The sequence below is a fragment of the Elephas maximus genome, chromosome 1 (assembly GCF_024166365.1).
Source record: "Elephas maximus indicus isolate mEleMax1 chromosome 1, mEleMax1 primary haplotype, whole genome shotgun sequence".
NCBI classification, from domain to species: domain Eukaryota; kingdom Metazoa; phylum Chordata; class Mammalia; order Proboscidea; family Elephantidae; genus Elephas; species Elephas maximus.
Genome location: NC_064819.1, coordinates 57,737,494 through 57,765,300, shown reverse-complemented (window position 1 = coordinate 57,765,300; position 27,807 = coordinate 57,737,494). Strand labels below are relative to the sequence as shown.

The 27,807-nt window shown below is 43.6% G+C and overlaps 1 protein-coding gene and 1 long non-coding RNA gene across 2 annotated transcripts in view; one reads left to right on the top strand and one right to left on the bottom strand.

Annotated features, from left to right (window-relative positions):
- Nucleotides 1–27,807, top strand: part of GFOD1 (glucose-fructose oxidoreductase domain containing 1) — a 156,657-nt gene that overhangs the window by 73,773 nt on the left and 55,077 nt on the right. The gene's annotated exons all lie outside the window — the stretch shown is intronic.
- LOC126075971 (uncharacterized) lies at nt 397–27,471 on the bottom strand. Its single transcript, XR_007517381.1, has 3 exons — nt 27,343–27,471; nt 10,117–10,188; nt 397–1,124 (listed from the first exon to the last, which is right to left on the bottom strand). It is a non-coding gene; the product is annotated as an uncharacterized LOC126075971 (long non-coding RNA).

The window sequence follows — 27,807 nt, the reverse complement described above, 5'->3', positions numbered from 1 at the left end:
GACTAGGAAGAAAGGGCTGGTGATTTACTTCTGAAAATTAGCCAATGAAAACAGTATGAATCACAATAGAACACTGACTAATATAGTGCTGAAAAATGAACCCCCTACCTTGGAAGGAACTCCGAATACACAGTAGCTGCAGCAGTGGATCAAGCCTACCAAAAACCATGAAGATGACATGGGACCGGGCGACATTTCATTCTGTTATATCTAAGGTCACCATAAGCCAAAGCCAACTCGGCAGCAACTAACAACTATAACAACCTCATTGTACACGAGTGGTCAGCTTCTGTGGGAGCCCTGTAATAGGAACACTGAGAATACGACTAACAATGTGGCAGATCCCTTCTCTGCGTTTGTTCTTGATGCTCAGCATCCCGTATTATGGTTACCATTCCTTTTAGGAGAAAATCCTTTTGGTTTGCGCTGGAACGATATGGTGTGATGGGGAGAAAACTGGACTGGTAATCGGAATATTTGGATTTTGGTCCCAACTCTGTAAACTTGGGCAAGTCAGTTCTCTTTTCTGGTATCTAATTTCTCATCTGTAGCTGGAGGGCTTGGACCCTCTCTAAACCTCAGGTTATCTGAGTTCTAGGAAGCTTATCATTATGAAAAACGTCTCTTCTGCATCTCTCCGTATGAAGTTCAGCTCTTCTCCCCTTCTTTCCCCTACCTTGGTATTGCCCTGAACAGGGCTGAGAATTTACCTGTTATCTAGGGCCAGGAGGATTCAGTCATTCTCTCCTCTGTAAAATAGGAATGATAATGAGGTAGGTCCTTTCAGCGTTGATGGAAAGACTAAATGAATAATATGTAATATTGTCTTGGTCATCTAGTGCTGCTATAATAGAAATACTAGAAGTGGGTGGCTTTAACAAAGAGGCATTTATTTTCTTACACTTTTGTAGGCTTCAAGTCCAAATTCAGGGTACTGGCTCCAGGGCAAGGCTTTTTCTCTCTCTTTCGGCTCTGGAGGAAGGCCTTTCTCATCAATCTCCCCTTGGTCTCGGAGCATCTCAGCGCAGGAACCTCAGGTCCAAAGGACGTGCTCTGCTCCCAGCACTGCTGTCTTGGTGGTATGAGGTTCCCAACTCTCTGCTTGCTTCTCTTTCCTTTTATCTCTTGAGAGAGAAAAGATTTTAGCATAAAAGATTGGATCAAGGATGTGACCTGGTGAGGGTGTTACAATCCCACCATAATCCTCTCTAACATAAAATTACAATCACAAAATGGAGGACAACCACACAATACTGGTAATCATGGCCTAACCAAGCTAATACACACATTTTTGGGGGTACATAATTCAATTTTATGACATATATATCTAGCTTAGTTCCAGGCTTAGTAAATATTTATAAAGTAAATGAGTCGAATGTATGAGCAGAAATGAACGAGTAGATTTCAGTCTTGCTCATACTTCATGGTCTAGTTTAGTGTTTTCTGAACTTTTTTGACATGACCCACAGTAAGAAATATTATTTCTCATTGCGAGCTAGTGGTTCTGCTTATCTGTGGGTGCATAATGAGCTACCCCAAAACTTAATGGCTCATAGTCGCACACCTAGGTATATACCCCAGAGAACTGAAACTGCTGACACAAACAGATACATGCACACCTATGTTCGTTGCAGCATTATTCGCAGTAGCAAAAAGATGAAAACAACCTAACTGCCCATCAACAAATGAATGGAAAAACAAACTGTGGTATGTACACACAATGGAATACTATGCAACCATAAAGAATAATGGTAAGTTCTCAAAATATGCTATAACATGGGTATATCTGGAGGTCATCATGCTGGGTGAAATAAGTCAATCACAAAAGGACAAGTACTATATGATCTCACTATTATGAAAAGATAAGAATAGGTATACATATAGAAAGCAACATTCTTTTGTGGTTACCAAAGGTGTGGGGGAGACGGAGGAGGAATCACTTTCTAGATAGTAGACACTTGTTAGTTTTGGTGACGCGTAAGGCAATACCAAATAAGGGTGAAGTCAGCACAACTTGACCAAAGTAAAAGATGACACTAAGTACACAAGAATAAGGGATGATTTTGGTAAAAGCCACAACACATACACTTTTTGCAACAACAGTAATAACAACCAAAATATATGTGTGTGGTTACATAGGTAGATATGCATGTTTATATATGTATAGGTAAGCACATATGAATATACAGGGGCACATGTGTGTTTCTGTAGGCAAATGTATATATATGTTTGTGCGTGTTGTATATATATTCATATATAAAATAAAGCACATGGGGGCACATTTATGGATACTTCCTAGATATAATCAAACACCTTGTGGGTTTGAAGGCTTAGGACCATAGTCTCATGGGGCAACTCAGTCAATTGGCATAACAGCTCATAAAGATAATGTTCTACGTACTAGTTTGGTGAGTAGTATCTGGGGTCTTATAAGCTTGTGAGCAGCCATCAAAGATGGCTCTGTATGTCTGAAGCAAAAGAAAAAGAAGGAAACTAAAGACTTAAAGAAGAAACTAGTCTACAAGACTAATAGTCTACACAAACCATGGCCTCATTTACCTTGAGATCAGAAGAACTAGATGGTGCCCAACTACCACTACTGACCATTCCAACCAGGGACACAATAGATGGTCCCAGATAGAATGGGGGAAAAATGTAGAACAAAACTCAAATTCCTAAAAAGGGCCAGATTTGCTGGATCAGTAGAGATTAGAGGAATCCCCAAGACTATTGCCCTGGAATACTCTTTAAACTTGGAACTCAAACCACTCTTGGAGATCACCTATTAGCCAAAAGACCAAGTTGCTCATAAAATAAATAATATTGCCTGTAATACTGTGCTCCTCCATACAATCATTTACATGAGACCTAATGGTCAACATTTACCCTAGAGCAAAGATGAGAAGGTAAGGGGGGACAAGGAAACTAGATTAACGGAAACAGAACAACCAGAGTGGAAATAATGAGAATGCCGACACACTGCGAGAGGTGTAACCAATGTTGCTGAATAATATGCATTAAAAAAAAAAAAAACTACTGTCGAGCTGATTCTGACCCTATAGGACAGAGTAGAACTGCCCCACAGGGTTTCCAAGGCTGAAATCTTTATGGAAGCGGACTGTACATCTTTCTCCTGGGGAGCGGCTAGTGGGTCAGAACTGCTGACCTTTCAACACCAGAAATTGTTAAATAAGAACCTAATTTTCCATGTGATTTTTCTCCAAAATCACAATAAAATATTTTTTAAAAACTATATGTATTGTTATTACAAAAGAAAAAAAAAAGTAATGGCTTAAAACAATAACAGTCATGTATTTAGCTCTTCAATCTGTAATTCGGGCAGGGCTTGGTGGGGACAGCTCATCTCTGCTCCACAATGCGTCATCTTGGGTGACTCTAAAGACGGCGAGAGGCTGGAATCATCTGCAGGCTCACTCACTCCTTTGTCTGGCAGGTGATACGGGCCCTTGACTGGGACCTCAGCTGGGCTTGCATGTGGTTTGGGCTTCCTCACAGCATGGTGGCCGGGCTCTAAACCTGAGCATAATGAGACAGAGAGCGAGCCAGAGAGAAGCTGTATCACCTTTGATGGTGATACACAAAGACCACCCAAATTCAAGGTGAAGGGCATAGATTCTCTCTCTTCATCAAGTAGTCATGAGCTGGTGATGGTGGCACAACATGATGAACATCATTAATGTCACTGAATTGTACGTATAAAAAATGTTGAAATGGCAAATGTTTGATGTTTTGTTATGTCTATATTTGCCACAACAGTAATGATTTTTAAAAAAAGTAAAGCCGTCAAAAAAAAAAAAAATGCTCTGGGAGAATGTGTGAGACCAGAAGTATTGCGCTCACTTTGGAACACATCAATAAATGCACGTGGGTGTATATGTATGTTGTTGGTGTTAGCCGCTGTGGAGTAGGTTCTGACTCATGGCCGCCCCATGTGTTACAGAGTAGAACTGCTCCATAGGGTTTGCTTGGCTGTAACCTTTATGCAGGAGACCCTGGTGGCGTAGTGGTTAAATGCTACAGCTGCTCACCAAAAGGTCGGCAGTTCAAATCTGCCAGGTGCTCACTGGAAACTCTATGGGGGCAGTTCTACTCTGTCCGATAGGGTCGCTATGAGTCGGAATCGACTCGATGGTGCTGGGTTTGGTTTTTGGTTTTTAATCTTTATGGAAGTCGATCACCAGGCCTTTCTTCTGCTGTACCACTGGGTGGGTTGGAATCAACAATCTTTCTTTCAATTACCAGCTAAGCACAAACTGTTTGCACAACCTAGCAACCCGTGTATATGTATAGTATGTGTATACTAGCATATTTGTATAATAATGTAATGTACTACATATATGTCTCTATATAACTTTTACCTGTATGAATATATATATGGAAACCCGGGTGGCATAGTGGTTAAGAGCTACGGCTGCTAACCAAAGGTTGACAGTTCAAACCCACCAGGCGCTCCTTGGAGACTTTATGGGACAGCTCTACTCTGTCCTATAGAGTCACTATGAGTTGGAATCAACTTGAAGGCAACGGGTTATGTGAATATATAAAACTTAAATAATACTTTCACAAAACAATATTCCCCTTATTACATGTGATGTGCTCTATTCTCTGTTTTGTTCTATTCTTTCAAGAAAGGTGCTCTTCACCAACCCACTCGATTGATTCCATGACACACTGTGTATTGTGCACTGCTCTGGTTCTCACAGAGAGCCCAGGGCCAAGAGCTGCTTCTGAGAACCACAAGTGAGTGTGTGGGCTGTGCCCAGAGGACCAGGGCACCCCCTGACTAGCCTTGTGGTAAAGCTTTTTGATCATTTCCTAGTTCTTGCCCAGCAGGAAACCCAAACCTTTCTGCCCGGGGGGCTCACCCCCTCATAGTCTCTGACATTCAACTGTGGTCTGTGTGTTAAGTAGGCAGTTGGCAGTTCCTGAAACAGCAACAAGCAGGTAGCATGTCCCGGTTGATAGTATACAAATAAACAAACCCACCAGTGCAGTCACCATTTCAGGTTGGGGCCACAGAGCCCTCTGAACAGTGGCAGCTTCTAGCCGAGCAGGAGACCACTCCCTCCCTGCAACCTGTTGTGTTGCTTCTTTGTAAGGGCAGCAGAGAAGGAGCCGATCCATCCCACCCACCTTGGCTCCTCCTAGGGCCTTTCCTCCGTGTTTCATTTGTGAGCAACTCAGGAGTACATGTTTGTAGATACATGGCCTGGTCTTGTGTTCTTAGGGTTTTGTCTGAGTTTCCAGCAGACTAGTTTCACATGATCAGGAACTTTGGTACCAATTAAGGTATTTATCCCCACTTTCCAGGTAGTCTAGACGTATGAGCAATACGGCACTTTTTAACCAGGCAGGAATGTGTACATCTTACAACACCCGGTGGGCTTTGTGTTCATTTTCTAGGGTGCCATAACAAAGTTCCCCAAATTAGGTGGCTTTTAACAAAAACCCTGGTGATGTAGTGGTTGAGAGCTACAGCTGCTAACCAAAAGGTCGGCGGTTCAAATCCACCAGGCGCTCCTTGGAAACCCTATGGGGCAGTTTTACTCAGTCCTATAGGGTCGCTATGAGTTGCAATCAACTTGACGGCAAGGGGTTTGGTTTTTTGGTTTTAAACAACAAAGTTTATCGTTTCGCAGTTCTGGGGGCTAGTAGTTGAACTTCAGGGTGTAGGCAGGGCCATACTCTCTCCAAAGGCTCTAGGGAAAGATCCTTCCTTGTCTCTCCCAAATTCTGGTAGCCCCAGGCATTCCTTGGCTTGTAACCACAGCATAATTCCCTTGTCCCATGGTTGTCTTCCTTCTGTGTTTCTCTGCGTCTCCTCTCTTTCATGTGGACATCACTCAGATTGGATTAGAACCCACGCTATTCCAGTATGAACTTGTGTTGACTGAGAATACCTTCTAAAGACTCTATTACAAACAAGGTCATGTTCATAGGTTAGGACTTCCTCATATCTTTTGGTGGGACACAATTAATTCCATGACAACCTTGTTAATAGAATTACTGAATAACCCACCTAGCCCTCTGCTCCTTAGGAAGGACCAAAGAGAACTATTTCCTCTTACAAGGAGGCTGTGGCGTTTCGAGAGGAAGTGTGAGAGGAAGCTGCAGAGTGAAGATAAGTGAAAGTAGGGCTCCCTCCCGACTGCCCTGGGGGATGAGGGGGGATTCCCTCAAACAAACACTTTGTGTGCTTCAGTGAGAGGAGCTGGAGAGAAACTCTTCCTCAGGCTTCATGATTTAACAACTTGAGTCTTCTTTGTTCTTTAGGTAGTCTTTAATGTGCTGGGTGTCAAAGCGGAAACAAAAAACCCGCGCAGCCACACTGGGTTCCTGAGATCAGGAGGCGGTGGGAAAATGAAGATGTCAAGTTTCGTTTCCACTGCTGGTCCAAGGGTGTTAAGTGGCACCTTCGCTCTCTGGCTCCCCACTTCCTCCCCTGCCTCCAGTTTTCACACCGCAGTGGCTGGTGTCCCTCTAGGATGAGTAGAGCTGAGGTCTTGTCAAAAGGGGCACTGGGACAAGAACAGAGAAGTTCAGTATGAGGCCAAAAGTCACAGAAAGGACCACAGCTTGGGAAGAAACTGAAAATAGGGCTGAGGGAGGGTTGGCACTCCTTTTCTTACACTGTTTTAGTGCTACCGTAACAGATATATCACAAGTGGGTGGCTTTAAAGAACAGAAACTTATTTTCTCAGGGCTCTAGAGGCTAGAAGTCCAAATTCAGAGCGTGGCACTAGGGGGAGGTGCTTCTTTATGTCAGCTTCTGGTAGCTGCCAGTAATCTGTTGTCATTCCCAAGGTTATAAGTGCATCAGTCTCTGCTGTCTTTCTCTTTTCCCAGTCAGTATCTGTGTCAATTCTGCTCTTTTTAGAACTCAGAAGTGATTATGTTTAGGACCCACCCTACACTGGTATGAGCTCATTAACATAACAAAAGAACCCCCCCCCCCCATTTCCAAACGATCTTATTTACCAGTATAGAGATTAGGATTTCAATGCATATTTTTTTAAACTGTGCTTTAGGTAAAGGTTTACAAAGCAAATTAGTTTCTCGTTAAACAATTAATACACATACTGTTTTGTGACATTGGTTGCTGACCCCACGACATGTCAACATTCTCCACTTCTTGACCTTGAGTTCCCCCTTACCAGCTTTCCTATCACCTCCTGTCTTCTTGTTCTTGCCCCTGGGCTGATGTGCCCATGTAGTCTCATTTTCAACACATATTTTGGAGGGACACAATTTAATCCATAACAAACACTAAGAAGAAAAAGGGAGTTCAGAATTAAAACATGGTTGGCAGAAAAGGCAATGTCTGTTGCTTCCACCTGGCCTTTTCTATCTGGAAGGTACCTGGGAGTCTCCATCCTGCGAGTCTTTCAACTTTGCTTGTGTAGATGTAGCTTGGATTGCTGTCAGGCCTCTGAGCTCTGGCAGGCTTGGAGACATTTGAAAAGGGTGTACTCAGCCGCTTCCATCAAGAACCTGAATCTTTTTTCTCGTTTGGCAGAGTTGACCTCCTCAAAATTTAGTAGTCCCTTCACACACCTGGTGACCACAAGGTCACAAAGCTCAGCCTGATATCCTGGGGCCTGCACCAGGCATTCCGTATGTGCACAGTCCAAGGAAGCCCAAGGTATAGCAGATGGTGGGGTGTTTGTCCCTTGTCGAATGTGATAGCTGTATTTGTGAAAAGTCGGTATCTGAATTTTGTTCCCTAAAACAGTATGTTGAAGCCCTAGCCACCTGTACTTGTGAATGTGTCCTTATAAAAAGAGAGGAGATAGAGACATGCAGGGGCAAGACAGCCATGTGACAACAGATGCAGAGATCAGAATTATGAATCCACTAGCCAAGGGACACATGGGTCTATCAGAACCGTGAAGAGACAAGAAGGATCCTTTCCTAGAGCCTTTGGAGGGAGCATGACCCTGCTGACACCTTGATTTTGGACTGTCTCCAGAACCATAACAGAATACATTTCTGTTGTTTTAAGCCACCCTGTTGGTGGTATACTTCATTACAGCAATCTTATAAAACTAATACAGTAGCTCAATATTATATAAATTGAATGAATGTCCTAAAGGCATCAGAGAAGTTTATTACAAATTGTACTTTTTTTTTAATCTTGTGTTTAACTCTTCACAGTTCACGCACATCTGTTACCTCATTTGAGCCCCCCATTTTGTCGGTTTTAGATTTTTGCACAGTTAGGATTTTTCTGAAAGTCAGGCCCTCCTGTATGCACATACCTTCTTCAAAGGCGCAGTGTACACAGAATACATAGGGCCATGGGCTCTGGGCAGACTGCTTGACCTTGAAAATATCATTTCAAAGAGGAGTAGTCAAATTGAAAAAGCCCTATGTGTTGGGAGCCTCTGTTACTTCAAGTCTGTCCTGTGGGCTCCCACCACACAGGACACTGGGGCTGTTCCAAACTTCCTGCATGGTTTACAAAAATGCTTTCATATACTATTGCTCATGACAGCAACTCTGGAGCTCAATGTTATTATATTCCTGCTTTGCAGAAATGTACACTTAGATCCAGAATGTTAAATAACATGCCCCAAGACACAGGTAACAAGAGGACAAGCTGAGACTTGCCCCCAGCCTTCCAGCAGCCACAGGGCCTCACTCTTCCTCCCAGCCAGCCTTCCCGGTGCAATACAAGCAAGAGAGAATGTGGACATTTGCAAAGGGCTCTCTGCCCCTGGCCCAGCTTAGTCCCCAGTCCCATTCTGCAGGTAAGGCACTGGGTTGTCCCTTGTTCCTTGTTGTTCTCAGCTGCTGTTGAGTTGGCTCTGACTCATGGTGGCCCCATGTACAACAGAATGCAACGTTGCCTGTTCCTGTGCCGTCTTTATGATTGCTGGTATGCTTGAGTGCATTGTTGTGTCCACCTTTGCTGGCTCTCCACTTTACCAAACATGATTCCTTCTTCAGCGACTGATTCTTCCTGATGACATGGCCAAAGTAAGAGAGTCGGAGTCTCAGACAAGATTCTATTATGATCCATAGGATTTTCATCAGCTAATTTTTGGAAGTAGATCTCCAGGCTTTTCCTCTAGCCTGTCTTAGTCTGGAAGCTCCATTGAAACCTGTCCACCATGGGTGACCCTGTTGATATTTGAAATACTGGTGGCACAGCTTCCAGTATCATAGCGACATGGAAGCTACCACAGTACAATGAACTAACAGATGGGGGTTGTGTCCCTTGGTTAGAGATTGTCATATCAATTGACCCAGACGACTGTTTCTGGGTCCCCAGGGAAATTGTTCCTACTGCTCACCCCAGGCTTTTGTCCTGTGACCTTACCCACCTTGGCTGCCTGCAGAATGCTAGCAGGTATCATTCAGCCCTGTGGGGCAGAAAGCAACTTCCCAGGCTTCTAACCAACCAGTTGCCCTTGAGTCAACTCAAGACCCCATGTATGTCAGAGTAGAAATGTGCTCCATAAGGTTTTCAAAAGCTGATTTTTTGGAAGTTGCCAGGCCTTTCTTCTGAGTCCTCTGGGTAGACTCGAACCTCCAACTTTTTGGTTAGCAGCCAAGCATGTTAACCATTTGAACCACCCAGGGATACTACCACCACCCCATCCCCTCCCCCACCAACCACAGGTTTCTAACAGGCAGGAAGTGTAGCTGGGATCCTGATGGGCTTTAGGAAGTTGGAGGAGAGGTTGTAGCTGTCTTATTGGGAACAGGGCAGGCCTGTGTCTTATTCTGTTAGAGCTCTGCCTCCTACTACTCTGCTTTCTCCCCTTGTGATCCAGATAATGTACTAAGGGCTGGAGTGGGATAAATCCAGGAGTTGTGTGTGCCACCTGGCACAGTACCTTCTGTACTGTAAGTCCAGGCAGGCTGGCCTGTGGCTGGCTTTGTCGTAGCGTGTAGTCTCCTTGACCCAGAACTCCCTACAGGAGGCATAAACCATACCAGAGATCAAGTCCTAGCCTGACCCACCTGCTAACACATCAGCTAGTGCCCAGCAAAACTTTGTGACATTTGTATCGTGTGTCCGGCAGACTTTGGGGTGGAACTGCTCACTGGGAGGCAGAACCTGAGCGGCCGCCCCTGGCCTGTACTCACGTGGCTGTGGTGGTCCAGATCTTTCCTCCTCTGGAGAACTGGTGAACATGGGTGCCATCTTCCTTTTGATTTCTGTAAGAACCACATTAAAACTATTTCTAATCAGCTTTCTGGTGAGATCTGACAGGTGCTAGCATGGACGAGGTCAGGCCATGCAAGAAAGATGGAAGGAGTGGAGACTCAAAGCTTTCAGACTCTGACAAGGATGGCCGACGCTGGCTTATTCCACTGAGCAGCTCCATAAGGGGTTTCAATGAACAGCCACGCAGCCTTTAGATGGGTTTGTGAGCCATTTTTGGGCCTTCCTAATCTTTTCCATCTTAGCTCAGGCATGGGCAAGCATAGACCTGAAAGAGTGGCAAAAGTATAGATCCTGGAGTCAGACTGTCTGCATTTAATCCTGGCTCTGCTATTTTTTTTCTGCTTTTTTTTTACTTACTAGAATCCCTAGTGCAAATGGTTAACTGCGCTTGGTTGCTAACTGAAAGGTTGGAGGTTTGAGTCCACCCAGAGGCATCTTGGAAGAAAGGCCTGGTGATCTGCTTCTGAAAAATCAGCCATTGAAAGCCCTACAAATAAATCAATCAAAAAGGACAAATAGTCTATGATCTTGCTTACATGAAATGACAAAAATAGGCAAATATATAAAGACCATAGTTTATTAGTGGCTACCACTGGCAGGAGGGAGAGAGAGATGGGGAGCCATTGTTTGGGAAGAAATGAGTTGCTATTTATGGTGGTGGGAAACTTGGCATCCATTCAGGATAAGGGCTGCAAAGCCAGATTAATGTAATTGATACCACTAAGTTGTATACTTGAAAACTGTTGAATTGGTAAATGTTGGGTTACATATATTTTTACAATAAAAAAAGAAACAAAAAACCCCTATGGAGCCCAGTTCTACTCTGGCACACATGGGGTCACCATGATTTGGAGTCGACTCCATAGTGAAGACTTGTAGGGTAAAGGTGGCCTGACCACGTTCTCAGCGTTACATGTGGCACCTAAGGAGAGTGGCTGGCCTGGTGCTTTGCACGTAGCAGGTGCTCCTTGCATGGACTTCCTGCTGCATTTCTCAGAAGTGTCCGTGTCAGTGTCATGGGGAATGAGTTCAGCCGTCGTTGGGAAGTTGGCCTCTATTGAATGCTGCCATGAGGGGATCTGCAGTTGTTAGTTGCCTCCGAGTCAATTCTCACTCAAGGCGACCATATGTATAACAGAACAAGATGTTGCCCAGTCCTGTGCCATCTTCATGATCATTGGTATGTTGGAGCCCATTGTTGCAGCTGTTGTATCAATCCAGCTCACTGAGGGTTTCCCTCTTTTTTGCTGACCGTCTACTTTACCAAACATAATGTCTTTTTCTAGCAATCTAGTATTTATATATTGCTGTCTGTGCTCCAGGTACTATGTTTGACACCATACATTTGTTCTGTATGTTATGCTGTCTGAGATCTCATTCCTTTACTTTCTTTTGGAAGTGAGGCAGGTTTTCAAAGGTTTCGACCATTTGGCTTGTTCTCTGGAAAGTTCTCAGTAAAGCAGCTGTAAGACATGATGAGTGCCGTGTTCTTCCCTGGGCATTCTCTTCTACCTGGAGGACATATATTTAAGACGAAATTGGATGTAGATGAAATACCCAGTTAAATTCAAGCTGGATTTAAGAGAGACTCTCTGGTGGAATAACCGGTCACACACTCACACAGCGTCTACTAGCTAAGTTTCCAGAACTGCCAAACCAGGGTAGTGTAGCCCCACCAGGGCACCTTCCGCTTCCACTAAAAGAGAAAATTCTTGCTAAGAATTTTTGCCCTCTGGTTCCCTGCAGCTTTCAGGAAAGCCTTTTGTTTAAACAAAGGAACCAGCCCACTGGTATCTGGGCAAACACATGCTTCCTACTAAGATGGAAATGATCTGAATCAAAAGGAATGAAGAGTTTCTTTTCTTCTTCTCATCCATGGAGAGCTACCAGCGATTTACTTGCAAAGGGTCTAAGTGTAGACTTGTGAGTATCTCCACGGTAGAGGAATTGTCTGCTTCTGCTCCTCAAGGCATTAACCAGTTGCTGTCAGTCAACTCAGACTTCTGGTGACCCCATGCGTGTCAAAGTGGAACTGTGCTCCACAGAGTTTTCAATGGCTCTTTTTTTTCAGAAGTAGATTGCCAGGCCTTTGTTCTGAGGTGCCTCCGTATGGATTCCTACCTCCAACCTTTTGGTTAGCAACTGTCATGGATTGAATTATGTCCCCCCAGAAATGTGTGTATCAATTTGACTAGGCCATGATTCCCAGTATTGTGTGATTTTCCTATAATGTGTAAATCCTGCCTCTGTGATGTTAATGAGGGAGGATGGGCAGCAGTTGTGTTAGTGAGGCAGGACTCAGTCTATAAGATTGGATTGTGTCTTGAGGCAATCTCTTGAGATATAAAAGAGAGAAGTGAGCAAAAAGACAGGGGGACCTCACACCACCAAGAAAGTAGTGCCGGGAGCAGAGCGCCTCCTTTGGACCTGGGGTCCCTGAGCAGAGAAGCTCCTAACCTGGGGAAAGATTGATGAGAAGGCCTACAGAGAGATAAAGACTTCCCCTGGAGCTGACACCCTGAATTTGGACTTCTAGCCTATTTTACTGTGAGGAAATAAACTTCTCTTTGTTAAAGCCATCCACGTATGGTATTTCTATTACAGCAGCACTAGATAACTAAGACAGCAGCCAAGCACATTAACCGTTCACACCACCCAGGGACTCCTTCGAGGCATGATTTTTTTCCTAAATTTTATTTATTTTGTTGTTGCTGAGAATATACACATCAAAACATACACCAATTCAACAGTTTCTACATGTGCAATTCAGTGACACAGATTATCCTTAGAGTTGTGCAGCCATTAAAACCCGTTGCCATCGAGTCAATTCTGACTCATAGTGACCCTGTAGGACAGAGTAGAACTGCCCCATAGGGTTTCCAAGGAGCAGCTGGTGGATTCGAACTGCTAACCTTTTGGTTAGTAGCTGAGGTCTTAACCACTGCGCCACCAGGGCTCCATGCAACCATTATCACCCGCCTTTTTTTCTGAGTTGTTCCTCCTTTATTAACAAAAGGTCACTGCTCCCTAAGGTTCCTATCTAATCTTTCAAGTTACAGTTGTCATTTTGACCCCATATAGATAGTCCTTAAAAGAGCACGATCAAGGCATTATTTAAGATGAATCACGAGTAAGTGGGGGGAGTGGGAGGATGAAGGAGGGGCTGTGTTGGGTGATGACATGGATTAGAGCTGGGGCGGGGAGTGGACACTCCCTAGGTAGCATCACCTGGTGAACCTCAGTTTCCTCATCTGCAGGGTGGGTGGGGCCTCCGGTTTCTCCCTGCTGGTCCACTCTCTGCATCTGCAAAGTCTGCTTTTCTCTTCTGAGAAACTAGCTGGGCAGCATGTGTTCCCTGGGCTTCTGGTTCCACGTGGGGTTTCACAACACTGCAAATCATGAAAGGGAACTTCTTGGTCTTTTTACGGCCACCAAAACTGAAGGACTGAATTGGAACTGTAATTGGAGAAGGACCTGATTAGAGGAAAGGGAGAGGGTGTGCATATATGTGTGCATGTGTGTGTGAATGAGTGTGTATATGTGAGTGTGTTCCTGCATGTATGTGTTTGTATACATGTGTGCATGTGTGTGTGTTTGTACAGGTGTGTATTTGACGTGTGTGCATGCATGAATGAGGCTGTATATGTGAAGGAGTGAACATGAGTGAGTGTGTGTGGGTTCCTGCATGTGTGTGCATGTGTGTGTGTGTGAAGATGAAAAACCTGTCGGGGAAGAGCCCACAAGCAATCTCTGGTTCTTTCAAAGCCTAGTGATTTATTTTCCCTCTTCTTTGGTGCTATGTCTCCTCACAGGAATTACAGCCATAATTTCAGATTGATGCCCATTGATGCATCCCCAAAGGAAGAAGCCAGCCATTGAAAACATACAGTCATGGGTTTCTCTCTTTGATGGATGGCCCTGGGGAAAGGCTATCCTTTGCCCAGCAAACCCCCCGGGCCCTCACTAGAGACTCTTCTTGGACAAGGTGGGCTTCTAGCCCAATAGTCAGAGCAAGCCCTCCTGGGACTTTTATCCTTGCCAGGGTTCAGATCGTAATAGATGCTAAAAATGCTGATTGAATTATGGAATGATTTTTTTTTTTTTTTTTTTACCTGCCTCTCAGCAGGAAGGCTAATAAAGACTTCAGTGGCTCAGGTGGAGAGAACAGATCTGGGGGCGGCATATGCCTTTTGTGTAGTTGTCAAAAGCAGAGGTTGGAGAAGTAGAGAAAGGTTGACGGAGGTTTTCTGAAAATACAGACAAATAGATGTACAGTCTCCTGCTGAAAGGATATAGATATATATTTTAGTTTTCCTTTTACTTGAATTTTTATATGCATGTGACAACACCAATAAGGAAAAAGACTTCAAAATAACCCATCCTGTGGAGCCCTACTGGCACAGTGATTAAGATCTATGGCTGCTCACCAAAAGGTCGGCAGTTGGAATCCACCAGCCACTCCTTGGGAATCGTATGGGACAGTTCTACTCTGTCATATAGGATCTATGAGTCGGAATCAACTCGACGGCAATAGATTTGGGTTTTTTTTTTTTTTTTTAATTGATATGCCACATTTCTTTAACTAGTCACAATAAAAATTTTATACCTACCCTTTACTGAGCTCACTTTGCCAGGCTCTGGGCTAGGAATTTTACATGCATTCCGATTCTTATTTTTAGATATTTATGTTGTTTCCAGCTTCCCTTTTTTTTTTTTTTTATTATAAACATTGCTTTCATGAATATCTTTTTATATAACCCTTTGTCTGATTTATGACATCCTGTTGAGAATAGATTCTGCTAAGCACAATTACTGGGCACAGAATCTTTAAAAACACTCTTGAATCACATTGCTGCATTGCTTTCGTGTGACGGAGACTCAGAAAATCACTCCTCTGCTCCAGGAGAAGCATTACCCTGAGGTATAAATAGAAGTCCTGAGATTTAAGATAAATACCTGTTGAAGTGATGCAGAAAAAAAGATGGCATCCATTTGATGATGCAAATAGAGGCATTGCATTGGAAGGGGAAACCTGTGCCTCTTTTCACATGAAATGATGTCTGCAGGAGGGTTACGGGTCTGTCTTGGTTCATGTCAGCTCTTATCTTTCCTCAGTTTTTGTCTCCTACTCTTAACACCCCTAGCATTCACCCTGTAGCTAACGGATCTAGGAAGAAGATGCGATGGGATCTTCCCCTGGTAGGTGCCTGAGAAACTGGCCTGCCCTGGGCTCTGAGCAGTATGGGGCCCTCTCTGGGAAGCCTTCACAACTCCCTTGTCTTCTGTCCCCCCTGCCAGGCCTCTACGGAGCATGCTCTGAGACTTGGTTGTCACCCTTTGGAAAGGGGGCTTCGTGGACAGACAGAAGGACGTATATTTGGAAACAAAACTATACACAAAGAAACCAGAGGACCCCACTGGCCTGAGTTTTCTAGTAGAAAGCGTGCTTTCTCCTCCTTTTGCCTTCCTCCCAGGTCTCCATCCAGACCTCATTTAGAGGCTCAGTTCCATTCAGGCCATGTACTGAGTGTCTGCTCAATACCAGCTGCTGTGAGCACAGCAGACCAAGTCCTACTCGCAGGGAGCTTACATACCTTCTAGTGGGGGAGAGCAATACTAAGGAAGCCTTTGCACCCCCTCAGCTGGTGATCAGTGGGATAACCAAAGGGGAGTAGGGAGGGGACAGAGAATGGGGGCAGAGGTGGAGGGAGGTGCTAGTTTCCATGGGCTGGTCAGGGAAGGGCTCTCTGAGGAAGTGACATTTAAGTACAGATTTGCGGGAAGCGAGGGAGTAAAATATGTGAATTTGGGGACAACGTGTTTCCAGATGGAAGCAACAGCAAGTGCAAAAGGGGTGGGAGTAGGTTTGGCATATTCCATGCCTGTCAGTTTTTCATAATGTGGTGGCTTGCATGTTGCTATGAAGCCGAAAGCTATGCCGCCAGTATTTCAAATACTGGCAGAGTCACCCATGGTGGACAGGTTTCAGCAGAGCCTCCAGACTAAGACTAGTTAGAAAGACTTGGCAACCTACTTCTAAAAATTAGCCAATGAAAACCCTATGGATCACAGAATAGTGTCCGAGATTTCAGCTGACTGACTTTAGACATGTCACCAGGAGGGACATGTTATGGGAATATTATGTTTGGAAAAGTGGAGGGTCAGTGAAAGCAAGGAAACCCTCAACAAGATAAATTGACATAGTGGCCTCAACAGTGGACTCAGACATACCAACGATCATGAAGATGGTGCAGGACCAGCTATGTTTCCTTCTGTTTGCACGTGGGGCTGCCATGAGTTGAAGCCGGGTCAACAGCAACCAACAGCTCAACAACAACAGTGGCTAGCAAGGAGGCCAGTGGGCTGGAAGGGAGTGAATAAGGAGAAGAAGCCAGAGAAGTGGTGGCTTCGCAGGTGTGGAAAAGGGAAGCCGAATACCAAGGTCCCTGTAAGGCACAGTAAGGGTTTGGATTCTGTGTTAAATGTCTTGCAAAGGCCCTGGAGGGTTGACAGGGGAGTGACATGATCTGAATTCTGTTTGAAGAAGCTTGCTTCAGCTCTGGTTGAGCAAACAGTTGGCAGGAGTAGAAGCAAGGCCAGCCACTGCCGTGTCAGTCCAGGGAAGAGATGATGGTGGTGGCAGTGGAGAGTGAGAAATGGCCCACTGGGGAGTGTACTTTGCAGGAGGGCAAATGATGTTTGCTTTAACTCAGTGTCTTGGGAGTACGGCTGAAGCTGGTGGAGGCAGCTCGCTGGCATCCATCCCTCCCCAGGGAGTAGTAACCAGTTGCCAGGTGTGTCAGAGTCGAACTACGCTCCGTAGAGTTCTTCAGAAGCAGATGTCTAGGCTTTTCTTTTGAGGCACCTCTGGGTGGACTCGAACCTCCAAACCTTTGGTTGGCAGCGGAACTCGTTAACCATTTGCTCCACCCAGGGGCTCTCTAGGAAGTAGTGGGAACTTCTAAAATAGTCTGTGCCCTTTTTGGGATCAAAACCTCCAGGTCACAGTCACCATGATTAATAACTCCTGCATTCATTCCCTTTGGGAAAGATGCTTATCTCAAATGAGCACGAATCTTTCTTTCTGAGTTCTTTCTTCAACAGGAAGTGAAGCACAAGTCCAATATGGCAACCTACCCTTGAGTAAGAACCATCTGTTTCTTTTCCTCCCTGCCAAGCTTGCTGCTGGATGGGAACTTAAGAAAAAACACAAAACCAGGAACCACCTGTTATGGCTCCCAGACAATCCAGTCTGACCAGGAAACACTGAAATTGACAATATTCGGGATGGATTTTGAATGCCTGTCAGCTTCAGCACCTGTTTGACTTCCTTCTAGGGCTTTGTATTATTGATAATATTAGTAAAAAGGGCAGAGACACAGCTTCCCAGTGGAACAGGAAGGGCCCCCACTAGACCCGTGTTCAGGAGACCTTCGTTTTAACTCCAACCCTGCCACTAGCCAGGTGTGTGGCTATGAGCCAGTCCTCCTTGCTGGGACTGCTGCCTAGTCGTGAATGTGAGCTCTAGAAAGCTTGATTTCTCGGGTGCCTTTCAGCTTTAACGCTTTAAGCTGAGAGTAAGAAATGAGGCAGATGAAACAAATATTCAGGGGCTTCAGCAGAGACATTCTTTAAAGGGGTGTCCCAGGTCTGAATTTAGGGCAAGGGCCTCATTATCACTTTTTAGGTCTCTACCTTTATTGTGTTCAATTATTTCAGAGGTAGTGTCTAAGTCACCTAGGTTCCTGGGGGGCGCAAATGGTTTGTGCTTGACTACTAACCTAAATTTTGGCAGTTCTAACCCAGCCAGCAGTGCTGCTGAAGAAAGGCCTGGCAATCTTCTTTTGTAAATATTACGGTCATGAAAACTCTATGTGAAAGGAAGATCATTCCTGATGATTGCATAGTCTGCAAAAGGACCTTCTTGCTTAGCCATGTGGCAATCAATCTGTGGGTCTAGGTAGAATTTTTGTGTCTTAGCTGAGTAATTAATGTGAATGAGACAATTACCCACACAGGAGATCGCTCTGTTCCATTTAGCTTGGTTCTTCATTTTTTTTTCCTCCATTACCCATTGTGTTATGATTTATAGTCTTGCTGCTTCCTACAGTGGCTTTGGTGTGAGATTTTACTGAGCAGATGAGTGGCTGGCTTCCAAAAATGACAACCTTAGTCCAGGCGTGGGTCTGAACTATGTCAGGCAAGCCTGATGCCTTCTTCTCTGCTTACCTACAAATTAGCGAGTTCTCTCCAGGTGTAGGAGAATGGGACAGCCAAGGCCTTTCCCTTTAGAACGTCCATTTCTCTTCTTACCTTGATTTTGTGACTTTTTTATCACTACTACTGCTACATATTGTTGTGAAATTCATTGGTAGGTGGAAGGAAGTGTTCAGTGTTTTCCAGAATGCTTTCTTACTAAAAGAAGTGTATGTGCTCTATGCTGAGGGGCAGATTAGACTCTTTACACTTCATCTTTTCCCAGCAGGTCCCCTATCCAGACATGCATTATTGTTTCAAGGATGACGTGGCAACTGATATCGTTAGTCATGCAGTGGTCGAAGGAACGCGTGTTCCGTCCGCCAGTTCTATTCCTGCCGCATTGATAAGAAGCTGTCCCTGGGCTCAGGGCTTTGCTGCTGCTTTGAGCCTGACATTGTTCTGGGTCTTTACCTCACGACGGCATGATGCAGTTAAGAACCCCTCCACAGTAGGTTACTCTGCCTGTAACGGCAGCACCACTCCTTTGGTAAACGGCCCTAGTACTTTGTGTCCTTAGAGTAATTCTCTAGCTTGTTCTTGGAACTGACTTAAATATATGGGACCATTCATCAGTCATCAGGCTCTTTGGGAGAATATTTCTAGATTCAGCCATTGGGAGTAGGGAAAGACAGGATTCCCAAGCATAAAGTACTAGAGTACTCTACAGTACCCAAGCATGAGGTGCTAGAGCACTCTAGAGTACACAAGCATGAGGTACTAGAGTATTCTAGAGTGCTCAAGCATGGGGTACTAGAGTACTGTAGAGTACACAAGCATGAGGTAGTATTCAAGAGTGCTCAAGCAGGGAGTGCTAGAGTACCCTAGGGTCCAGAGTAACCTACCATGTGCTTCTTATTCAGCACATTGCCTTTCAAAGTACAGTTGTTTATAGTAGGTGCTTTGGAAATCCTGGTGGTGTAGTGGTTAAGTGCTACAGCTGCTAACCAAAGGGTCAGCAGTTCAAATCCACCAGGCACCTCTTAGGAACTCTATGGGGCAGTTCTACCCTGTCCTATAGGGTCACTAAGAGTCAGACTCGACGGCACTGGGTTTGGTGGTTTTTGGTTTTACAAGTAAGCCTAATTGATTTAATCTTGATTAATTATTTAATTGAATTGATTCAATCTTGCTCTTTGCCTGAATGATCATTATGACTTGGAGATAAGGAGGATGGAACAGTTTGAGAAGCCACCGGCTGAGCCGGTACTTCCCTGAGCCTCATTCATTCTATCAGCAAGGCCTGACTCTCTTATCCCTTAGGTACTTCTTGAATCTGTCCACTTCTTTCTCTCCCCATCTTCATCACCCCTGTACCCATCACCACCATGACTCACCTGGATAATGTATGTAAAATTCTGAGCCCAGAGCCTGGCACATAGTGAGTACTCAATAAAGGGTAGATATAAAATTTTTCATAGTAAATAATGAAAGTATGGTATGGTATATCTATATGAGGAAACCCTGGTGGTGTAGTGGTTAAGTGCTATGGCTGCTAACCAAAAGGTAGGCATTTTGAACCCACCAGGTGCTCCTTGGAAACTCTATGGGGCAGTTCTACTCTGTCCTGTAGGGTCACTATGAGTTGAAATCAACTCGACGGCAATGGGTTTTGGTTTTTGGGTTTTTGGATATCTATATGACATACCCCGTCCTGATTAAAACCTTTCAGAGGTTCCCCATCACCCCTAAGAATAATGTTTAAACTTCTTTCCAAGGGTTACGGATCTAGCCACTGCCCAGCTCTCCCACCCACCCTAGGACACCTTCCCTGTTGCCCATGGGTCTCCAGCCATACTGACTTTTTTCCATTTCTTGGATGCATCAAGCTCTTGTCTACCCCAGGGCCTTTGCACACACTGTTCCTTCTGCTCAGAACAGGGCTGCCTCCTCTCCACATGGCTGGCTTTTTCTCATCCTTCCAGTTTTAACTTAGATAACACTTCTCCAGAGAGGCCTTCCCCAACTGCCCTATCTAACAAAACCCCATTCATTTCCTTCATAGCATTTCTATGACCTGAAACGATGTTCTCCTCTTTGCTTACTTGTTTATTGACTGTCTTCCCCACTGACCCATAAATCCGTGAGGGTCAGGACTGTGTCTGTCTTTTGCCATTGAATTCCTGGCACATGGTTGGTGCTAGATAAATGTTTGCTGAATGAATGAGTAGAAAACTAGATGCTAATCATAATAACTATATAGATAATAATGCTAATAGGTCAGGCAAATGACAGCCATATGCCAAACTCGAAACTACGTGCTTTGTATTTATTATTTCATCCAACCATGTCCATAGTCCAAAACAGATGTTCACTTGTTGAGGAAATGGACGATCAAAGAGGTCAAGTCACCACGGAGGGTCTTATTTGTTACCTGATGCCCTTGGGCATTAAGCCAGACACCCCTCTAATCCGGAACACGGACAGATGCCTCACCCTGAGCAAAGATGAGGGGTGGGAAGGAATCTGAGATTTGCAGCCACCCAGTAGCGTTCACTTTCTGAGAACTTTGTTTCATGTTCTGCACTAAGTTGCCTCAGACAGCCAGGTCAAGGAGGTGGGATGACTCACCTCATTATTAAAAAAAAGCCAAACCCATCGCCGTCAAGTCAATTCCAACTTATAGCGACCCTATAGGACAGAATAGAACTGCCCCACAGAGTTTCCAAGGAGTGACTGGTAGATTCGAACTGCCGAGCTTTTGGTTAGCAGCTGTAGCTGTTAACCACTGTGCCACCAGGGTGTCTGACCCACCTCATTAAGAGGTATCATTTCAATGGCAGCCAAACTGTAAAAAAAATTATTTTGTTGTTGTTGTTGAGAATAGGGACAGCAAAACATATACCAATTCAACAGTTTCTGCATGTATAATTCAGTGACATTGATTGCACTCTTTGAGTTGTGCAAGCATTCTCACCCTCCTTTTCTGAGTTGTTCCTCCCCCATTAACATAAACTCATTACCTCTAAGGCTCTTATCTAATCCTTCAAGTTGCTGTTGTCACTTTGACCCCATGTAGATAGTTCTTAAAGAGCATAATATTCAAGACAGACATTTTTTACTAGTTAAGCTAAACTATTGTTTTGTCTTAAGAAGATGTAACAGGTGATATTTTAGGTTTAAAGTTTAAAGGTTGTCTCAGGGGTTCATCCACCCTCCATGGCTCCAGGAAGTCTGGAGTCCATGAGAATTTGAAAAATCTGTTCTCCATTTCCCCCCTTTTGATCAGCATTCTTCTATAGAATCTTAGATCAAAATGTTCATAATGGTAGCCGGGCACCATGCAGTTCTTCTGGACTTAAGGCAAAGGAGGCAATTGTTCATGGAGACAGCTAGCCACGCCTTCCATATCCTCCTCGCATTCCTGATGCTCATTCTTTCTCTGTAGCTCCAGGTGAATAGAGATCAATTGTTGTGCCTTGGATGGCTGCTTGCAAGCTTTTGAGGCCCCAGGCACTGCACAAAGAACTAGGAGATGGAAACACTAAACACGCTGTTAGGCCAATTTACTGGCATGTCCCATGAAACCATGACCCCAAACCTCCAAACCAAGAAATCAAATTCCTTGAGGTGTTTGGTTGTACCTAAGCAGCCTCGGCAGCTACTCTTTTATTTTTATTGTTGTAAATATATCTATCACACGACTTTTGCTAATTCAACTTTTTACAGATATACAACTTATTGACAGCAATTACAATGATCATCTGTACAACCCTACCCTTAATCAATGCGATATTTGCATTATCATTAACCCTCCCTCCCTCCCATGGTAACCACTAAAAAACTTTGTTCTCCATACAGTTTGCCTTTTCTTGTCTTTAATATGAGTGAGGTCATACAGTATTTGCCCTTTTGTGATTGACTTATTTCATTCATCATAATGTCTTCCAACTCCACCATATTTTAGCATGTTATCAAGACTTCATTTCTCCTGCTGGCTGAGTAGTATGTCATTGTATGTATGTATCACATTTTGTTTACCCACTCATCTGCTGATGGGCATTTAGGTTGTTTCTCCCTTATGGCTATTGTGAATAGTGCTACAGTGAACACTGGTGTACAAGTCTCTGTTTGAGTCTCTGCTTTCAAGTCTTTTGGGTCTATACCTAGGAGCGGAATTGCTGGATTGTATGATAGTTCAATTTTTAGAGGAACCACCACACTATTTTCCACAAGGGCTATACCATTTTGCATTCCCATCAGCAATGAGTATGAGTTCTAATTTCCCTATATCCTTGCCAACACTGGTTATTTTCAGTTATTTATTTATTTTTTATAATCCTGGCCATTGTAGTGTGAATAAAATGCTATCTCATTGTGGTTTTGATTTGCGTCACTCTGATGGCTAATGAGGCTGAGCATCTTTTCATGTGCTTGGTGGCCATTTGAATGTCTTCTTTGGTGAAATGTGTATTCAAGTTCTTTACTCATTTTATGATTGGGTTATTTGTCTTTTTGTTGTTAAAGTTATTAAGTTTTTATGTATATTTTGGTTATTAGATTCTTATTGGATATATGGTTTCTGAAGATATTGTCCCAGTTGGTAGCTTGTCTTTTCACTTTTTTGGTAAAGTCCTTTGATGAACAAAAGTTTTTTTAATTTTTATGAGATACCATTCATTTATTTTATCTTTTGCTATTTGTGCTTTTGTTATTATATTAGATAATCCATTATTAAAAGTTAGGCCTGACAGTGTTGCCCCTGCTTTTTCTTCTAAGAACTTTGTGGTTTTAGTTTGCACATTTAGGTCCTTAATCCATTTTGAATTTGTTTTTGTGTGTGGTGTGAGGCATGGATGCTGTTTCATTTTTCTGCATGTGGAAATCCAACTTTCCCAGCACGATTTGTTGAAGAGACTCTTTCCCCATGGAATGGACTTAGCACCCTTGTCAAAAATCAGTTGACCATAGATGTATGGGTTTATTTCTGGACTCTCAATTCTATTCCATTGGTCTATGTGTCTATTGTAATACCAGTACCAGGCTGTTTTGATTATTATAGCTGTATAGTATGTTTTAAAATCGGGAAGTATGAGTCCTCCTACTTTGCTCTTCCCTTCTACATTGCTTTAGCTATGGGGAGCCTCTTGCCATTTCATATACAGTTGAGGATTGGTTTTTCTATTTCTGTAAAGAAGGCTGCTTTGGGTATTGACATCTTAACAATATAATGTCTTCCAATCCATGAACATGGAACATCTTTCCATTTATTTAAATCTTCTTTAATCTCTTTCAGGAGTTTTTTATAGTTTTCATTGTATAAGTCCTTTATGTCCCTGGTTAGATTTATTCCTAAGTATTTTATTCTCTTAGATGCTATTGTGAATGGAATTGTTTCCTTTGTTTCCCTTTCAGATTTCTCATTGCTGGTATATAGAAACCCAACTGATTTTCATTTGCTGACCTTGTACCCTGCAACTTTGCTAAATTACTCTATTAGCTCTAGAACTTTTTCTGTGGACTTTGAGATTTTCTGCATATAGAACTATATTATCTGCGAATAGAGATAATTCTGTTTCCTCTTTTCCAATCTGGATGCCTTTTTTTTTTCCTTTCTTTCTTGTGTTATTGCTCTGCTTAGGACTTCTAAAACAATATTGAATAGAAGTGGTGAGAGTGACCACCATTATATTGTTCCTGATTTCAAGGTAAATGCTCTCAGTCTTTCTCTATGAAGTATAATGCTGGCTGTTGGCTTTTCACATATGCCCTGAATCATATTGGGAAACCCTGGTGGCGTAGTGGTTAAGTGCTACGGCTGCTAACCAAAGGGTCAGCAGTTCAAATCCGCCAGGCGCTCCTTGGAAACTCTATGGGGCAGTTCTACTCTGTCCTATAGGGTCGCTATGAGTTGGAATCTACTGGACGGCACTGGGTTTGGTTTTTTTGGTTCCCTTCTATTCCAGTCTTCTTTAGAGTTTTCATCAAGACACAGTATTGGATTTTATCAAATACTTTTTCTGCATCCGTAGAGATGATCACGTGGTTCTTTTTCTTTTGTTCTATTGATATGGTGTATTACATTGATTGACTTTCTAATGTTAAACCACCCCTCCCTGCATTCCTGGAATGAACCCCACTTGGTCATGGTGTATGATTCTTTTAATATGCCGTTGATTCTGTTCACTAGAATTTTGTTGAGAATTTTTGCATTTATATTTATAAGGGATATTGGCCTGTAGTTTCCTTTTACCATGGTGTCTTTGTCTGGTTTGGGTATCAGGTTTATGTTTGCTTTGTAGAATAAATTAGGGAGTATTGCTTGCTTTTCTATTTTTTGGAAGACCTTAAGCAGTAATGGTATCTATTCTTCTCTAAATGTTTGCTAGAATTCCCCAGTGAAGCCATGTGGTCCAGACCTTTTTTTTATTGGAAGGTTTTCGATCACTGCTTTGATCTCTTCACTTGTTATGGGTCTGTTGAGACTTCCTGTTTCCTCTTGAGTCATATTGGGTAGGTTGTATGCCTCTTAGAATTTGTCTATTTTATTTAGGTAATCCAGTTTATTGTCATATAGGTATTCATAATATTCTGTCATAATTCTCTTTATTTCTGTCGGGTCAGTTGTAATGTCCCCTCTTTCTTTCCTTATTTTGATTATTTGCATCTCTTCTCTTCTTTTAGCAATAAATATAAAGCCCTCACTCAGAGGGGTGTTAGTGCTAATGGGAGTGCAGCGGCTGGAAGGGCAGGTCAAGCTGGCTGGCAGTGAAAGGCCATGTTTCCTTCCCATAGTCAAGGGTTCCAGATCTGTCTTATGTGGAGACCTGTGTGTTCAAGAACTAGAAAGGGTAGTAGAGGGGAGGGACAGACTTCAAGAAGAGTTGAGTGTTTGGGCTGCAGCCTAGTCTCTTAAATAGTTTTAAGCGCTTTCCCCACGTTGGGCGACAATGCTGGGGAGTGGGCTGAATGTGAGCAGTGAAGGGTAAAGAGGGATCCTCTCAGAGATAGTCAGGCCCGTTCTCTGAATCTAGGCTTTCCAGGACATGGCCTCTGATGAGCTTTCTATTCAGTGTCTGCTCTTCATCCCTGCTTGGATACTGCAGCTCCTGATTGCCAGCAAGGGAAACAGGCCTCATTCTGATTTTAGCCACTGCATTAGTGGAGGTTACAATGGCCTTTGCTTTGAGTTATAATCTCTTCTGACTAACACCATAATAATGGTATTCATGAGAATCTGAGGTCTTCCCCCAGCCCATTCCCAGAAAATCTAGCTTAAAATTAAAATTGCCTTATGCTACATAATTGCCTTTTGACTTAGACTGAATATGCAAATTCCTAGTTTTAGCTGAGGGGAACCCCTTTAGAAGTTCAATCCCATGACAATAATAATAAAACAGGAGCCGTCAAGTCATCACCGACTCATGAGTAGCCCACATGTGTCAGAGTAGAACTGTGCTCCGTACAGTTTTCAATGGCTGCTTTTCCACAAGTAGATTTCCAGGCTTTTCTTTTGAGGTGCCTCTGGGTGGACTTGAACCTCCAACCTTTTGGTTAGCAGCTGAATGCATTAACCATTTGCACCTAGGGACTCCATGGTAATAATAATAATAGCTAACATTTATCAAGCATTCACTATGTGCCAAGCCTGTGCTGAAGTTCTTTTCACAAGGTACTATTTATTGGTCCCCATTTTACAGATGGGACTGTGGAGGCACAGAGAGATCATGTGAGGAGCCCAAGGTCACACCACTAGCAAGTGGTGGGGGTGCTAGAGTCAAACCCAAAATGAATGGCTCTAGGACTTGCTCTCTTCCACTCTGTGTTGCCTCTCCTGCCAGGGACAGAAGTATTAACCCTGAGTTAACAAATGCACCACACTTGCTAACAGAGAGTAGTGGCTCAGCTCTGGCCTTTTGCTCCTTTGCTGGCTGGTTTTGTTGAAGTGGTTGGGTTTGCAGTGGGTTGGCCAGCTCTGCCATTCTCTGGATTCTTATGGCATTCACAACTGCGTCACACAAGCTGGCACCTTGTTCAGTGTGACCTACTCCAGGCTCAAGTCACTTCCAAATATGCACATCTTCATCTCCATTCCAAGTTCCTGAGGAACAGGGCTCATGCTTCATTTTTTTTCAGTCTTCCCAGAGCATCTAGAATGTTAGTGGGTACGTAGAAGTGGTTTAATACCACTTAGCTTGACTAGGGAACAGAACACCCTCAGCTTAAGTGACAGACTTCTAGCCAAGGATAAAAACCGGCCTTAGACTGGTATTAACAAGCACTTGTCTCTTGCTGGAAACCCTGGTGACGTGGTGATTAAGAGCTACAGCTGCTAACCAAAAGGTCAGCAGCTCAAATCCACCAGGCGCTCCTTGGAAACTCTATGGGGCAGTTCTACTCTGTCCTATAGGGTCGCTATGAGTCGGAATCGACTTGATGGCAACAGGTTTTGTTTTTATCTCTTTCTAGAACAAATGTGGTTTGCTTTGGCAACTGTGAAGTAGATTGAAAACATCCTCTTGTAGAACCCAGAACCTGGTTTCTGGGAAGCATTGTAGGGGCTCAGCCATCTTGTGTATTTTATATTGGACTCTTTTTTTTTAATTTATTGTTTTATTGTGATAAATATATATATGTACACAAACAGACACAAAAAACATTTTCTAATTCAACATTTTTTGTGTGTACAGTTCAATGACATTCGTTACATTCATCATGTTTTGCTACCAAATTAATTAATTAGTTTCCAAATGACTCTACCACCATTAAGAGAAACTCAGTGTGTACTGGCCTCTTTATATTAAGTGTATTTGTGCTGTATAATTCCTGACTGTTGTCCCCATCAATCTGTACAAAGAACAGGACCAAACTGTTCTTTGAATCTTGAACTTAGACTGAATATCCTGAATCCTTAGATTGAACCTGCTTGGTAGAGCTTGAGATCTTACCTGCCAGGTTGTTCCTGTAGGGCGTCACCGTGGGTTGGTTGATTTGCTCACAGGCTGCCCAAGGGCTCCAGGGAATGGCAGCTGTGAGACCTTGGAGAGAAGAGGCAATGCATGCTTCAGAGTGCTGCTTGTTCCCATTTTGGCCAAAGAATGCTCAGACATTCTTTTCCTCTGCCTCACCCTTGGCTTACCTTGGCTGGAGAGTGAAGAGCCAAATTCCAGCCAGCTGGGGGCTTCCTGCTCTTCTGGAGCTGGAATACCGCTGTGGGTGCCTTCCATTAAAAAAAAACATTAGCAAGGCTTTTATTGGTTTTTCTTGGATCAGACCTCTTTTGTTATCTTCAGAATGAGGCATGCCTGCTGATTCCTCGTCATCCTGCATGCTGATTCTGGCCATGCCCATGCACCTTGGTGCCAAGAGTGAGAAATGGAGGCAAAAGGCTGGTCAAACAACACTCAGCAAAC